Genomic DNA, 16,909 nt, shown 5'->3' on the forward strand with positions numbered 1-16,909 from the left:
TAGTCAGCCGAGAAAGTGCTTATATTGTCCTCACGCACCTTGATCTGAGTGACTTGTAGCATGAATGAGGATAATTATGTTTCCCATTTTCATGGAATCATAGAACACTAGCACTGGAAGGGACCTCAAGAGGTCACCTTACGGCAAGACAAACTACCATCTTCTACCGTCCCTGACAGGTGTCTGTCCAACCTGCTCTTAAATATCTCCAGTGATGGAAATTCCACAACCTCCCTAGGCAACTTATTCCAGTGTTTAATCACCCAGGCAGAAAGTTTTTCCTAATGTCGAACCTAAACTTCCCTTGCTGCAATTTAAGCCCATTGCTTCTTGCCCTATTATCAGACATTAAGGAGAATAACTTTTCTCTCTCCTCCTTGTAACACTCTTTCAGGTACTTGAAAGCTGCGATCATGTCCCTTCTCAGTCTTCTCTTTTCCAAACTAAGCAAACTTAATTCTGTCAGCCTTCCCTCACAGGTCGGGTTTTCTAGACCTTTACTCATTTTCGTTGCATTTCTCCAATTTCTCCACATATTTCTTGGAATGTGGTGCCCAGAACTGTACACAGTACTCCAGCTGAGGAGTAATCAGCACAGAGTAGAAAGGAAGACTGACTTCTTGTGTCTTGCGCATAACCCTTCTGTTAATCATCTGTCTTGAATGGAAGCTCTTCGTGAGAGGGCCTCTCGCTTCATATGGGGCTTTACATGCTCATAGGAGTCTTTAGGGTGGGGGCTTCTGCATTAAGTGTCACTAGAAGGAGAATTTGCAAATACACGGAAACAAACCAGAATTCTCATACTGCTGGATTATCCAGCACATCAAAGGTCACCATGGTAAAATAACGAGCACAGATATGCAAAGTGACCATCCCAGGAAGGTAGAAACACGTGAGACTTCAACTTCTAGCTACAACAGGCAGACTCTGGCAAACTCCTTTGCATGTGCTGTGTGGGCCTGGCAGGGGATTTTCAAGGAGAATTGTTAGTAGATAAGGAAAGCCCTTTTACCTCAGAGGTACAACAGCAGCACTAAGTGGGTTAAGGGAGCGGCAGCTAGCAAGGTGGTGATCGGGACACTAACATCCTGTTGAGGTTTCTTCCTACGCTGACCAGCCTGAGTGTTCATAGAATCATGGAGTTGGAAGAGACCTCAGGAGGACATTGAGTCCAACCCCCATCAAGTCTTTCATGTGTGGAGTTTTTCATTTGTGTGTGGAATAATTTTTTTCTCTATGCACCATGGCAGGTGCACCACCAGTATAAACAAAAACTAGCTGTGGGCGCTCTGTTAATCAACTGGATGGCATTGGAATCTCTCCTGAGCATCCACACAAGCACTTAGGTTCCAGGGAACACTGGTGCCCAAGTAACTTAGGAGCTAACGCTTCACTGAAAATCAATGGACTTGTGTTCCTAAGGCCCTAAATCACTTCCCAGTGTGGTGTGTATAAGGAAGTGCAAAGGAGCCCTAAGAGACAAGCTCCAAAGCAGGAACACATCTTGAATTTTTAACCAATCACAAGACACCCGTTCTCTCACATCCCTCATTCCCCACTCCACACCCTTTCTCTTCTGGACGTGCAGGAATGACTGGTCAAATGCCGCAGCGAAACAAGCCAGGACTCCCTTGGGACATGAAGGGAGTGGCTGCTTTGCTAAACAAGAGTCGGCTCAGGTGGTTGGAATTCATGAAATACGTGAATGGACAGTCAGGAGGAAAAGAAACGAGGAGCTACAATTGCAGCTGACTCGACGTTGTTAGGACAGTTGAGTTTGGCAGGACCCAGAATGTGGCTGTGAGGTGAGCAGGCAGGAGTACAGGCTGCCCTTTCTACGCAGCCCCTGAAAAACTGGAATACGCCTACAGCTGTGGTCGCTTCATCTCAAAAAAGCTATCTTGGCACTGGAAAAGGTTCAGAAAAGGGCAACAAAAACGATGAGGGGTTTGGAGCAGGTGCCATATGAAGAGAGATTAAAAAGACGGGGACTCTTCAGCTTAGAAAAGAGGGAACCAAAGGGGATATGCTAGCTAGAGGTCTATCAAAACAGGACTGGTGTGGAGAAAGTGAATAAGGAAAAGTTATTTACTTTTCCCCATAATATAAGAACTAGGGGTCATCAAATGAAATGAATAGGTAGCAGGTTTAAAACAAACCAAAAGAAGTTTTTCTTCATGCAGCGCAGTCAACTTGTGGAACTCCTTGCCAGAGGATGCTCTGAAGACCAGGACTTTAACAGTTCAAAAAAGAACTAGATAAACTAAGGCTAGGTCTATCAATACTTATTAACCAGGATGGGTAGGAATAGTGTCCCTAACCTCTGTTTGTCAGAGGCTGGGAATGGGTAACAGGAGAGGGATCACTTGATGATTATCTCTTCTGTTCACACCCGCTGGGGCAGCTGGCATTGGTCACTGTTGGCAGACAGGATACTGGGCTAGATGGACCTTTGGTCTGGCTGTTCTGATGTGATGCTCTTATAAACATTGGCTTATTGTACGTTAGCAAGGTACAGGCTACCCTGCACATACCAGATTACTCTGTTGACCCTAAACACAGAGCTCGTGTGTCGTGTAACACTCTACACCAGCGCTTTGCAAACTTTTTTTCTCTCAAGACCCAGTTGAAGACAATTGCTGTTGCCCATGACCCAACGCAATTATAGCGTTTGACTAGAGTGCTGGGTCCAACGTGAGGTCAGGAATGAAGGGTTTGGGGTGCAGGAGGGGGCTCAGGGTGGGGGCAGGGAATTGAGGCGCTGGGTTGGGCATGGGCTCACCTCCAGCGACTCCCAGTCAGCAGAGCAGCCGGGATTCGAAATCTGCTTCCCACCTGCCTTGGCACCTCAGCCTGCGCTGGGCCCCAGAAGCAGCCAGCCACAGATCTGAGTCTTAGGCAGAGGTGCGCCTGTGGCGCCGCGCACGGCTCCCATACACAGGCACCATCCTCCTTGAGCCAACTGGCTGGGAACCAGCCGCCTAGCTCCCAATAGCCAGGAACCAGCCAATGGGAGCTGGTGCTCCGGGGGAGGGCAGTGTGTGGAGCCCTGTGCCCCCCCCCCCCCGCCTAGGAGCTGGAACCGGTGCTGGCCACTTCTGGGGTACAGCGCGGTCAGGACGAGCAGGAAGCCAGCTCCCACTGGCTACCCTCCAGCTACATGACCCAGTCCTGGGGCGCGACCTGGACTTTGAAAACCGCTGCTCTACACCGTTCTCTGAAAGTTATAGAAACAGGCAGCGGGGTCAACAGCCACCGTAGGGCTGGGAGCAAGGGGGGGGGCAGTTCTGCACCCCTAGAAGGGGCGGGGCCAAGGGCAGTTAGCGCTGGCCCCCTCCCCAGCCCTTAAAGCCGCATGGAGTAGTGTTATAGTGCTCCTGCAGCAATTCAAAGGGGCCTGGGGTTCCGGCTGCCCTCCACCTCCTTCCCCCCCAGGTGGCAGGCTGGATATAGATAGAAATAACAGTGATTATGGCAGGCTGGACACATGTCAAAAGCCTCTATCCCCATTCTCTGCGTTTTCTTTCCAGTGTCTGCCAGTCCTCACTGGCACAAGTAGGGGTATTTAGGAGCTAAAGCCCTTTTTTTATGGCGATCTCTCCTGCTTCCCCTGGCCAGGTTCGGAATCGCTTGTTCTTGCTGCTGAGGCCTTCCCAATAATCTCCTTTACGCCTCCCAACGGAAGGGTTTTAAAATCCCCTAGTCATTTCAAGTGGGAAATCTGGAAGATGCCAGAGGGCTTGCACAATGCTGAATTGGGAAAGTGCTCAGGTCGTAGGAGTTTGAGGCTCATAGCTAGAGATGGGGGTAAAGGCATTTTACAACCAAATACATGGCAACCAAAAACATACAGGGTAAGAGAAGGGAAGATTTCCTGAAAGGGATCCACAAAGAGGTGGCCAGATATGATAAGAGATAAGCCCAGAGAGACAAGCTGAGACATAACACAGGGAGACACTGGACAGGGATTTAGGAAAGTTGGTTTAGTTTTCCTGTCTCTGCCACAGACTTCCCATGTGACCACGGGCATGTCACTCCATGGACCTCACTTTCTCGTGTAAAAAGGGGGCAACGAGCCTTTTTCTGTCTGTCTGGTCTAGTTAGGCTGATTTTTTTCAGTGTAGTAATGGACTTTTACAATGTGTGTGTAGAATAGCCTCCCCCCTTCTTGATGAGTTGCTATTTTACTACAAATCACAAACTGTAGTAAGATCTGAGGCGGGAGAAGGGGGGAAGGAAACAGTTCTGAAACTTTTCCTCTACAATCGAATGTCAAATGGGAAATTATAGCTTGACTGTTATTTAGAGATAAGGGCAAACAGAAATAAATAGGAAAGGGAGGCAGAAATGACCTCAGATTCCCGTCCTCTCATTGGCTACATTTCTGGAATGTATGATAACCTTATACCATAAAGGTCATGTGACATCATACTCCAGGAGTCAGGAGTTAATTTAGCAGCAGACTCCAGGGTGTTCTCCTAAATAGGGAAGCGACAGGAGCAGATTGGGTTTCACCAAGCCCTGTGTTTATGGGTTACTTCGGCAAAGCAAAACAGGCCGATTTCACTTGCAGCCTCTCCAGCTGAGTTACTCGACTTTGCCAAGCCAGCCTGGTTGGGGAACTTCCCTTCTGTTATCAGTCACCATGGACCAGGGTTGGACAGTGAGTTTCAAAGGCCAACGAGAATACTATGAGCTCTCTGCTCAGTGGAATGCTTGTGGAGCCTGCATTTCCCCTCAGATAACCGTGCCAATGCTCGAAGACCCTGACCTGGAAGAGCAGCAGGACTTCTCTCTTGTGGGCTGGGGGACCTGGGGTTTCAATCATGGCTTTGATCACTGTTCCCTGTAAGCTGGGTGCTTGTGCGGCCGCTCAGGAAAAATTGCAATGCTGCCCAGTTGATTACCAGCACTCCCACAGCTTGGTTTTTGTTTATATGGGTAGTGCACATTAGCATATGCCTCAGTGCACATAGAAAAAATGTATTCCGCACATGGATGGAAAAGATTAGAGGGAATATTGGCTTTGATCCTCCTCAAACTGATGTCACCTCTTGAGGACTGAGGTCAGCTACTGCACCATGGGAGAAGCATTATTTAGCTAAATGAATTAATATATAAGCACACAACTATCTCCTCTGGAGATATTTAAGAACAGGTTAGATAGACATCTGTCAGGGATGGTGTAGACGGAGCTTGGTCCTGCCTTGAGGGCGGGGGGCTGGACTCGATGACCTCTTGAGGTCCCTTCCAGTCCTATGATTCTATGATTCTATTCTAATGCATTTTAAGTCTCGGCTTGACAAAGCTTTGGCCGGGGTGATTGAGTTGGCGTTGTCCCTGCTTCAGGCAGGGGGCTGGACTCGGCGACGCCTGAGGTCTTTGCCAGCCCTGGGATTCTAGGATTCCCTTTTCTGGGCTGTCCAATGCCACCTGCATTCTCTGTGGTTGTCTGTTTGATTACAGGCGCGTTGGAGGAGGGATTTTTGCTGTGTATGTGTTTTGCTCAGAGCCAAGTGTGCCTAATCAGTAAGCTGGTGCCTGAGCTTGTGCAAACAATCTGCATATCAATTATGCCTCCTGCCCGCGCACGGTTGACAATCTAACGCTCAAGATGAACCGGGTGGTGTGGACGCCTGAAATGCTCTGGATCAGTGATGAGCGACCTGAAGCCCATCGGGGTTCTACTGTGAGAAATTTTGTTTCCTGTTACCCACTGCTCAGATACTCCCCTGATCTGGGCTTGCTAGACCACAAAACGAACAAGCAGCCCTGTGGAGCCTTAGAGAGGAACGAATAAATAAATACAGACTCATGAGCTTTCGTGGGTAAAATCCACTTCATCAGATGAACGGGAACATTTGAACCTGCCTGGTCACTCAAGCCTGGATTTAAAAGCAACCCTTCTTCTACAAAGGAATTTCACTAACCAATTGGATGGTCTAGATCAGGGTTTCCCAACCTATAGGTCGGGAGCCCAATATGGGTTGCCATTACTTGGTGACCTTTTTGAAATGTGTCTCCCCAGGTGGCTTGGCCCTTCCCTCCTCCCCCCGTTTTTGAAATGCCTTCGGTCACCGAGTCTTCCTGAATTGTCAAAATGGGTCCCCATCTGGAAAAGGTTGGGAACCGTTGGTCTAGATGGTGCTGGGTCCTGTCATGAGGGCAGGGGACTGGACTTGATGACCTCTCAAGGTCCCTTCCAGTTCTAGTGTTCTAGGATTCCATGATTACAGAGAGAGAGATGGCAGAGACCACAGAACTGGAATTTGTCTACCAGGGGTTCCCAATCTGGGGTACACATACCCCCAGGGGATACGAGAAGCTTGTCAAGTGGGTACGGGGAATATTTGGTAAATAACTAGATTATCCTAATTGAAATATTCCAAAAGTAGTAGTGTGAGTGAAAAAAGTTGTGGATTCTAGAGTCTAGAATTTATTTCCTTTCATGTGGAATAGGGGGTATGGGCAGGTTTACTAAAAGCCAAGGAGGTACGGGGACCGAAAACGGTTGGGAACCCCTGATCTACACATTCAACACTGTTACCCTGAGCTTGAATAAAGACATTAATTAGTTGGTGCATTACAGAGCCAATGCCTCCTGCCTTTAACATCAACAGCTATGTATGGGACACACCTGGCCCACTTAATTAACACAGGTCCTCCAATTGACAGGTACTACTTCTGCTGGTATATATACCTGGGTGTGCTATTTCCACTCCAACTCCTCGGAGGAGGTGGGTTTTGCCCCCAAAGGCTCATGATTCGATATGTATTCGTGTCTCTCTAAGGTGACGCAGGACCACTGGCTGGGGTTGTGTTTCTAGCGAGCCCCAGTGCAGAAGCTGAGCAAAGGCTCCTGTTGCTTTGAGTGCCTTTCGCTCCCAGGCAGGGAGCAGCTGTGTGCCACTGACTCAAGCGCTGAGAGCTAGTCACAAGCCATCACACCCACTCCATCCAATTGCCTCCTCAAGTCATGCCCAGGACCTCGCTTCAGCTGTTTTCACTTTTTTTTTTTCTTATGATCCAGCTGAAGAAAATGACGGATGCCGCGACCCGAGTGCGGGCTCTGGAGTGGGGCAGAGGATGGAGCTTTGGGGTGCAGGAGGGGGCTCTGGCTTGGGGGGGGGAAATCAGGGCTGGGGCAGGAGGCGCTTACCTTGAGCGGCTCCCGGTCAGCGGTGCGGGCGGGGAGGGCTAAGGCAGCTTCCTGCCTCTCCTGGCCCCGCAGACCATGCTGCCCCCAGTAGCAGCTGGCAGCAGGTTCCCAGCCAGTGGGAGTGTGGAGCTACTGCTCAGGGCAGGGGCAGTGCATGAAGCCCCATGTGCTTTCCCTGCCCCGCACCTAGGAGCCAGGCCTGTTGCCGGCCACTTCTGGGGTGCACGGTGCCAGGACAGGCAGGGAGCTGCCTTAGCGCCCCCACTGGTCACCTGATCCCGCTGCAGCAACGCGACCCAGGGCCCGACATTCCGCAACCCAGGGCCCGACATTCCGCAACCCAGTCCTGGGGTCACGATCCATCCTTGGAAAACCACTGCCTTACTTGGTCACCGCTGTAGATCGCAGAGTGCAGCTGGTCTCTGGCTTGCTGGCTGATTCTTGGGTCCCAACACACTGCAAGGGGTTGGACCCAGAAGCTAGCCCTATTCAAAGAGCTTGCCCATTAGAGTTTTTCTAGGGTCCTGTCCCGGCGTGCCCCAGCAATTCCTAGGACTGAAGCAGAGAGAACAAAGCTTTGAGCCTTAACGTTTCCTGAAGCTAGTCTGGCTGGGGCGAATCTAACATTTCACAAGCTGCTCGTCTCTCCCGTCATTCTGGTGGGCCAGCGTTAAGGAGAGAGCCGGAGCTGGGAGCGAGCAGCGTGGGGAGCCTAGTGAGCAGGCAGGCACACCACGAATTCTACGCGGCAAACTGCCCCTGTAATCAGCACAAAGCTATTTTCATTGGCACTGAGCTCTGCTGTTCAAAAAACACCCACACTCTGTAATCAAAACCCCTGGAAGTGAAGCAAGATTGTGGTTCACCAGGCACTGAAACCATCACAGATCGGGGGGGGGGGGGGAGGGACATAGAGAGGGGAGAATCCCCTTCTCACATTGCAACCTACATTTCACATGTGATTCTGGTCATATCATCTGCTGCACCCTTACACGTCCCCAGCATTTGGGTCAGTAGAAATTACAGTTCTGCCTGTGTTCTTTACACGAACCTCCCAGTCCTAGCGCATGCGGTTTCCAAACTGCCCTTCCAACCGCCGCATGGACGACAAAATGAAAGCACCCAGAGAACTGGAAGTTTGCACTCACATTTCTAGTCTCAGCTGGCAGGTACCCTGGGTTTCCACGCAGAGGCGTGGCCTGGGAGGCGGGAATGCTAAATCCTAACCTCAGCCACTGATTTCCTGCATGGACTTAAAGTCACCATCCACGCCTTAGTGTCTCCATCTGTAAAATGGAGAGAAAAATCATCTATCTTGTGAGGTTTTCAAATGACCTTCTAGAGAATGCTTTGAGACCCTTGCAAGAAAAGGTGTAGGATTATTGTTATAAATCTACACTCCCTCCAACCAAGCCCCAGGCTTTCAAGACTAAAGATGCTCCCCAGTTTAGAATTTTTTTCATAGGAAGAAATCTGTTTTTTAGCTGCTATAGGTTCCTCCTCTCCCCCCGCCCCATGGCTCTCTTTCCAAAAGACATGAGTGTGGCAATTATCGTTTCTCTAGCATAGTTTAGAGCTGAATAAATATGCAGTTTAATCAATGACTAGAAAACAGCATTGAGAAACTGTTCATAACCATGCGGACGTGGCAAGATCCACCGTTATATATATAGGCTATAAAAGAACAAAAATGATGAAAGGTCTAGAAGACATGAACTATGAGAGAAGATGGAAAGAATTGGGTTTATTTAGTTTGGAAAAGAGAAGACTGAGGGGGGACATGATAGCGATTTTCAAGTACCTAAAAGGGCGTTACATGGAAGAGGGAGAAAAATTGTTCCCCTTGGCCTCTGAGGATAGGATAAGAAGCAATGGGCTTAAATTGCAGCAAGGGAGGGTTAAGTTGGACATTAGGAAAAACTTTCTACCTGTCTAATTTAAACACTGGAATAAATTGCCTAGGGGGGTTGTGGAATCTCCATCACTGGAGAGATTTAAGAGCAGATTGGCCAGACACCTGTCAGGGATGGTCTAGCTAGTTCTTGGTCCTGCCGTGAGGGCAGGGGACTGAACTGGATGACCTCTTGAGGTCCCTTCCCGTTCTAGTGTTCTATGATTCCACGGTAAATTTAGGGTTCCTTTCTGGCTCTGATATTCTTCCTCAGGTACACTAATGAGGCGCACACAGGGAATTCAGAGCCAGAGTGTAAAAGCCATGTTAATAAGAATGCGGAATTTCAGGGTAGTCTCATATGACAATAACGGTGCTTCTCTCCCCTGGCCTGTTTCTGGTTGTGGGGCTATCTGAGGAGGAGAGCTGGTAAGCCTTTTATCTTTGTTTGTTCTAGTTTGAATATAGATTATCCGGTCACACATTAAGGCTGTGTCTACACTGGCATGAATTTCCGGAACTGCTTAAAACAGAATACTATTCCGTTTTCAGTTTTTCCAGAAAAGGAGCATCTACATTGGCAGGCTGCTTTTCCGGAAAAGCCCTTTTTCCGGAAAAGCATCTGTGGCCAATGTAGACGCGCTTTTCCGGAAAAGAGCCCCGATCGCCATTTTCGCGATCGGGGCTTTTTTCCGGAAAAGACTACTGGGCTGTCTACACTGGCCCTTTTCCGAAACAGTGTTCCGGAATAAGGACTTATGCCCGAGCGGGAGCAGAATAGTTTTTCCGGAATAGCGGCTGATTTTGTACAGTAGAGCATCGTTGCTTTTCCGGAAATTCAAGGGCCAGTGTAGACAGCTCGCAGCTTATTCCGGAAAAGCGGCTGATTTTCCGGAATAAGTGGCCCAGTGTAGACACAGCCTAAGAGATTTCGCTGCGTCCCCAGTACAGCACAAAAAAAAAGTACCATTTGAGACAACCAGACTTTCCTCTTTTCCAAACTTGGATTCGTGGGGTCTGTGGAATAGGATGTGGGTTCAAGACAGGGTTGGCTTCAAGGAGTTGCACACCACTGGAATAGCCGGGGGTGTCGTGAGCAAGAGGGAAGCGGAATGCACAAAATCTGACCATGGTAGGCTGACCTGACGCCGGCATGTTCCATTTCACACTTCCAGGTGGCAGGAGTGATTCTAGTATGTTTCATACCTTGGATATTGGGATGAGAATCCGAGTCAATCTGGTTAATCGCTCTGTTCTGATGGAGTCCCCTATACTTTGGATTTTATCCCATCAAATAATTACACTTCAAAAACCTTCTCAGTCTTTTGGCTCCGGTACGAAACCGCAAAGGGCCATGTGGGGCCTCTTCCTTACAATCTGTCTGTAGAAAGATCACACTAGATGAGGGAGGCTGAGAGGAGACAGGCCCGCTTTGCGTAGGATTCAGAAATAAAGACATGAGCCCATGTTCAGAATCAGAGCGGTCTTTCAGCGATTTGGACTCTGCCTTTTGTTTCGAGTCTGTGAGTGGGGCTAAAGATTTTGGCAGCAGAACAGTCGTGTGCGCTGCACAAGGGTGGGGAGGCCAGGGGGGAAGGTGGGGGGGGGGGGGAAGAAAGAAACAGCTGCTGTGAATTTTCCCTCTGCGAGGTGGGTTCACCAAAGGACTCGCTTGTTTGTGTGGCCTTGAAATCCAGCGTCATTGTTATGCAACGAGACTGCCAGGAGAATGGCTCCCCTGTTAATGGGATGGAGACTAAAGAAAGGTACCTTCGCAAGGCCCTTTGTGGGGTCCGATGCTTATGGTTTTCACGTGGGCTGGTCCCTCGCCGCCCTGACTCGGGATTGACTGATAAAAGGAACTCCTTCTTGAATTTGGAGAAGAGATTAGGGAGGCGAGTGCCAGCTCCACAAAAGGTAGCAGGGACCCAGAAGGAATTTGGGTTTGAAAAATGAGCCAGGCAGGAGAGACTCTGCATTGTATCTTTCCAGCTGCACTGGCAGTTTGAGTTTTTTCTACAGACTTAGAGGAAGCTAATTTAGCAATCAAGATTCCAAGTAGTTTACAAGGAATGGAGCCTCGCCCTTGTCATATGAGTCGCTAGACATTTGGGGCCAGATTCACCAATATTAGGGCAACTTTACGTGGCTCTATTGGCTTTGTGGATATTTTGTATCACTGGAGCAGGGTAAGTAGCCAGAGCATACCGGTGAATTTGGTCCCTAGCTTACAGTTGGACTCTGCCTCCTCTCAGCACACTCCTGTGTAAGGATTTTGTGACAGTTCCTGAAGAACAGGGAAAGAACAGCCATAGTGGGTCAGACCAAAGGTCTATCTAGCCCAGTATCCTGTCTGCCAATGGTGGCCAATACCAGATGCCCCAGAGGGAGGTCTATAAATTCATGACAGGTGTGGAAAAAGTGAATAAGGAAAAGTTATGTACTTATTCCTACAATATAAAAACTAGGGATCACCCAATGAAATGAATAGGCAACAGGTTTAAAATAAACAAAAGGAAGTTTTTCTGCACTCAGCACACAGTCAACCTGTGGAACTCCTTGCCAGAGGATGTTGTGAAGACCAGAACTTCTCGCTTGGCAGTGTATGTGCTCCAAGCTCTCGCAAGCAGCCAGGTGGGCAGCCAGCCACACGGGAAGGAGGAAGGGGGGGGCGACCTTGGTTTGCACTGACCCTGGTCTGGAGACCCGTCCCACCATCTCCTCATGACCAGGATGACAGCCAGAATTTGAAACCAGAGCCCTATTTGGAGCTCTTGGTCTGCAGTTCAAACTTTGCCCCCGTCACAGCAGTAGGGTAAGCTGGGCAACCGTGCTAGGAATCGGAGCATCACATCTCAGTGATACGCAGTGGAATACGTCAGCACAGGACAGGAGGGGGGGCAACAGAAAAGTCATGGAGAAAAGGTTCAAGGACATGCCTCGGGCTCAGCGTTCACTGGGGTTTTACATCACGTGCCCAACAGTATCTCTCTGGCCTCACACCTGCCGCTCGCTGTCATTCTTCCAGGCCTTGTGTGGCTGCTCACAGGTATTAATGGATTCATTCCCATGATCCATCAGGATCCTGCTTTGGGCAGGGGGCTGGACTCAATGTCCTCCTGGGGTCTCTTCCAGCCGTAGGATTCTATAATTCTAGGGAAGTAGGTATCGCCACCAGTGTTCCCTCTCATCTTTTCCATCCAGGGGCAGATATTTTTCCACACCGGTGCAGAATAAATTTATTTTGTGCACCGAGGCATGTGTGAATGTGCACCATCTCTGGAAATAACCACCCAGCTGTGGGCGCTCTGCGATCAGCTGGGCGGCATTTGAATCTTTCCTGAGCGGCCGCACAAGTGCTCAACTTAGAGGGAGCACTGCCCACCACCTTCCTTTTGGAGCTGGGAAAAAGCTACAGAAAAGATTTGCCCGCCCTTGCATAGCGAGTCGGGGAGAGTGTCCAAGTGCCGGCTCTGAAAGAGGGGGCTTCACGGTGCAGACTGTTCCCAAATGATGGATCCCACTTTTTCCTGTATCCCAGGGCAGGCAGATACAAACAGAAACAAGAGACGGGGGAATCCCCAGTTTTAATCTCATCCATCACATCCAATGTTACTGAACATTTTGGACACATGACCAGTGATTGAGTTTCCTGTCCTTAGATAAGCTCAATGTCTCACGTGGAAGCCACATAAGAATAACGGTAGCTGTTGCTTATTTTCATTGCCTTAGCCCTAATGAGACACAGAAGGAATGTCTTCAATAATAAAACTAGAGAGAAAAATGCCTTAGAAATTGCTCTTTTTTCAAAGGAACCAATGTTCTGAGTCTCTCCTATATTTAATTGATCAATTAAAACAGCGAATAGTCCTGTGGCACCTTAGAGACCTATATATATATAGGATAGCTTTTGTGGGCATAACACACTTCCTCAGATCATAGAATCCTGAACGGGAAGGGACCTTGAGAGGGCATCAGGTCCAGTCCCCTGCCCTCACGGCAGGACCAAGCACCGCCTACATCATCCCTGACAGGTGTCTGTCCAACCTGCTCTTAGATATCTCCAGTGATGGAGATTCCACAACCTCCCTGGGCAATTTATTCCAGTGTTTAACCACCCTGACGGTTAGGAACTTTTTCCTAATGTCCAACCTCAAGGTGAGATGATCTTGAGAAGTGGGTTTTGCCCACAAAAGCTCATGATACGATACATATATTTTTGTTATTCTCTACGGTGCCACAGGACTATGCGTTGTTTTTAAAGTTACGGACTCACATGGCTGCCTCCTCTGAGATTTAATTGAACAGTGACCCCCCTCTTTTATCAAATACCTGAAGAAGCAGCAGATCCAGAGAAGGGATACTGGTGTTTTTCAAGGTTTAAGGTCTAACCAGCTTTGTCGCACTATTTGCGAACTGGGCAGCAAACTGTTTGTGTTACCAGCTTCTCATTTTTCCAAAGCAAAAGGGAGGTCAGCAAAAGTTTTTGGCAGCCTGCTGTAAAAACAAAAACACACAATGTATTACCAATGGCTAGCTTGGCATGAAAAGGGCCTGTAACCAAATAGGCCATGGTGAGCACTCTTTTTACAGCCAGCTCAGGCTGAGATGTCAGGCAGCCACCCACACTGGCTGAGGCCACACAGCAACACCCACCAGCCCCACCCGGTAGAAAGCTAAAAGCAGAGTTGTTGACTCGAGTCTCACAACTCGAACTCGAATCCAACTTAAGTCACCTAGGTGACTCGACTTGACACTCGACTCAGGTTCATTGTTTGTGACTTGAGACTCAACTTGAGACTTGCTAATTTTGTTAAGTCGACTTGGTGAAAAAATTGTCCGAAAATGCCGATATTGATGGCTTATACAAAAGTGACTTGACATGTTTAAAATTAAGACTTGAGACTCAACTTGGGACTTGACTTGAAAGTGACTTGAGACTCGACTTGGACTTGACAATGACGACTTAAAGACAACACTGGCTAAAAGACAGAAAATAATGAAAATACAGTACAGGTTGAATCTCTCTAGTCCAGCACCCTTGGGATCTGATTGGCGGTGAACCGGAGAACTTGCCAGACCACAGGAGGTCAGTTGCCTAGCAGCATTACTAACTCTTCCATTGCTTCCTGGGCTCTTAGAAGAAGTGGGTTTTGCCCACAAAAGCTCATGATACTATATTTTTTATATAGATAGATAGGATAGCCTCCAAGGATATGTCTACACTACAGGCTAAGGTCGAATCAAGATACACAAGTTGAACTGCGTTAATTGCGTAGCTGAAGTCAAAGAACCTTAACTCGATGTTTGGCGTTGTCCACACTGAAGGAAGCCAAGGGAGAACGCTCTCCTTTCAGCTTCCCTTATTCCTCGTGGAAGCAGGACAACCAGCATCGACCAGAGCGCCCTTCTTAGATCAAATTAGCATGTCTTCACTAGACCCACTCATTTGAACCCTGGAAGATCGACAGTGGTAGCTTCACTCTTCCTCTGGAGTGTAAATGCACCCTCAGATGCCACAGGACTACTCGTTGTTTTAAAAGTTGTTTGGGGCTCTTAGAGGTTACTTAGACCTAACAAATCGCACAGAACACAAAGGCCTTGTCTTCATTCCGCGGAAGATCAACACTAGTTTACACTCACTAAATCAAACTCAGAGGGTGCCCCTGCCGGCATCCAGTACTCCTGCTTTTGTGAGGAGAAAGGGAAGCTGATGGGAGCTTTTGCCTCCACTGTGGGAACGCCGCTAAGCTTGGCTTATGATAATCTGACTCCAGCTATGTATTTTACATAGATGGAGCTACGTACCTTAAGCCAACCTGCCGGGTCTAGTTCAGACCTGGCCTGAGAACCAGGACTGGGGACTGTAAACAAACTTTATGGGACTGTAGGAAACTTGGCCATGCCCATGCTAAGTGACCATCTGGCAAACTCAAACCATGCCGGGCCATGGATGTTGCCAGACCAGAGAGAGTGCAGGACTAGAGAGTCCCAGGAAAACAAACAAACAAACCATGAAATATAGAACTCTCTGGTTTCTTTCCTTTTCACCTTCACTGTTTAGTTGGATCCAGATATTAGAGAACAAATATGAAGACTTAAGGCAGCAGGCTTCCCCCACAAATTGGTATTGACTTCTCTTAGGCCTGGTCTATGCTAAATAGTTATGTCAATGTAAGATGCCTTGCATCAACCTAGCCATGGAAATGTCTTCCCTTAGATCTGGCTCCCACCTACATAAGCACCTCTCTTCACCGATTTAGTAACACCACTTCCCCAAGAAGCGTAGAGTCATGGTCAATGTAATTAGGTTGACGCCGTGTCACTGTACACGCTGCCTTGCTTACGTCAGCTGTTACTGGCTTTCAAGAGTCATCCCGCAATGCCCCACACTGAGATTACATTCGATACAAGCGCTCCCGGTGAGTGTGCGTACTGCCGGCAGTAGGAGCCAGCCGTGCACAGGCTGCGGCGTCTGGATGTCAACGTAAGTTAGGTCAACCCCCTTTATGGTGCAGGCAATGCCTTAGGCACCTTGATTCTACTATATTGAAAGTGAGCAGAGTCACTCTAGGTATGTAAAATCCCGATGAAGCAGTTAATCGGTTAGGGTATGTCTACACTACCACCCTAGTTCGAACTAGGGTGGTAGGTAATGTAGGCAACCGGAGTTGCAAATGAAGCCCGGGATTTGAATTTCCCGGGCTTCATTTGCATCTCGCCGGGCGCCGCCATTTTTAAATGTCCACTAGTGCGGACTTCGTGCCGCGCGGCTACACGCGGCACGGACTAGGTAGTTCGAACTAGGCTTCCTATTCCGAACTACCGTTACTCCTCGTTTCGGTACCGAGTAACGGTAGTTCGGAATAGGAAGCCTAGTTCGAACTACCTAGTCCGTGCCGCGTGTAGCCGCGCGGCATGGAGTCCGCACTAGCGGACATTTAAAAATGGCGGCGCCCGGCGAGATGCAAATGAAGCCTGGGAAATTCAAATCCCGGGCTTCATTTGCAACTCCGGTTGCCTACATTACCACCCTAGTTCGAACTAGGGTGGTAGTGTACACATACCCTAACATGTTATCCCGACTAAATGGAATCCACGGTGGGGAACTGTTCCAGCCTGGTGGAAGCAACAGGTGGGGGGCTGCTCCCAGGCAACTGGTTAACTGTTACCCAATAAGCATCACTTAGGATATGTCTACAGTGCAGATTTTTTTCCAGAAAAATGACCGTCCACACTGCTATTGCGTTCTTTCAACAGAAAGTCAAAAGAACGGAGGGGGTTTTCCGACAGCGGTAAACCTCTTTCTACGAGGAAGAAGTCTTGTTCTGAAAAAGCTTTTTCGGAAAAAGGCATGTGTGGACGGGGAAGAGCGGATTTTTTCGAAAGAAGAGGCCTCCAGGAAAAAGCACAGGTGCCCTGGTGGCCACTCTGTCCCCAGTAATCTCAGCTTAAATGCAAGAGAGCGTCCAATCAAATGTGGATGCTATCTTTAGAAAAAGCAGATTGTTTTTTCATTGCACTTTTGCTGTGCAGATGCGTTTTTTCGGAAAAAGAAAAGTTTTTCTGGAAGATCTCTTCTGGAAAAGCTTCTTCTGAAAGAAGCCTGCCGTCTAGACATAGCCTTAGTAAGGGTGATGCTTACCAGGTAGCCAGTTACCTGTTCACATCCCTAATTCACAGATGGTCTGAGCTCTGCACTTTCAGCAAACGTGTGCTTGAGATGAACCTTGGTAAGCCCAAGCTACTGAGGGTTGGCAGACCCCACACTGCATTCAAGCCGCTTCTCTGCACATTATCAGAACACTGAGGGATGGCTCTGTCCACACTTTGGAATCTGGAGTTTGTCCCACGCAAGA

At 48.6% G+C, this 16,909-nt stretch overlaps 1 protein-coding gene across 2 annotated transcripts in view; it reads right to left on the bottom strand.

The window, feature by feature from the left end:
* CTDSP2 (CTD small phosphatase 2) overlaps nucleotides 1-16,909 on the bottom strand; it is a 72,912-nt gene that overhangs the window by 37,873 nt on the left and 18,130 nt on the right. Inside the window, exons 2-3 of one of the 2 annotated variants that reach the window (XM_075901716.2) lie at nucleotides 8,308-8,445; nucleotides 7,545-7,714 (exon numbers count right to left, since the gene is read on the bottom strand). The gene's annotated coding sequence lies outside the window, so the exon portion shown is untranslated. The remainder of the gene's footprint in view (nucleotides 1-7,544; nucleotides 7,715-8,307; nucleotides 8,446-16,909) is intronic. The other variant, XM_075901717.2, reaches the window with a different exon arrangement.

This window comes from Pelodiscus sinensis, chromosome 31 (genome assembly GCF_052426305.1).
Source record: "Pelodiscus sinensis isolate ZL-2025 chromosome 31, ASM5242630v1, whole genome shotgun sequence".
Classification (NCBI taxonomy): domain Eukaryota; kingdom Metazoa; phylum Chordata; order Testudines; family Trionychidae; genus Pelodiscus; species Pelodiscus sinensis.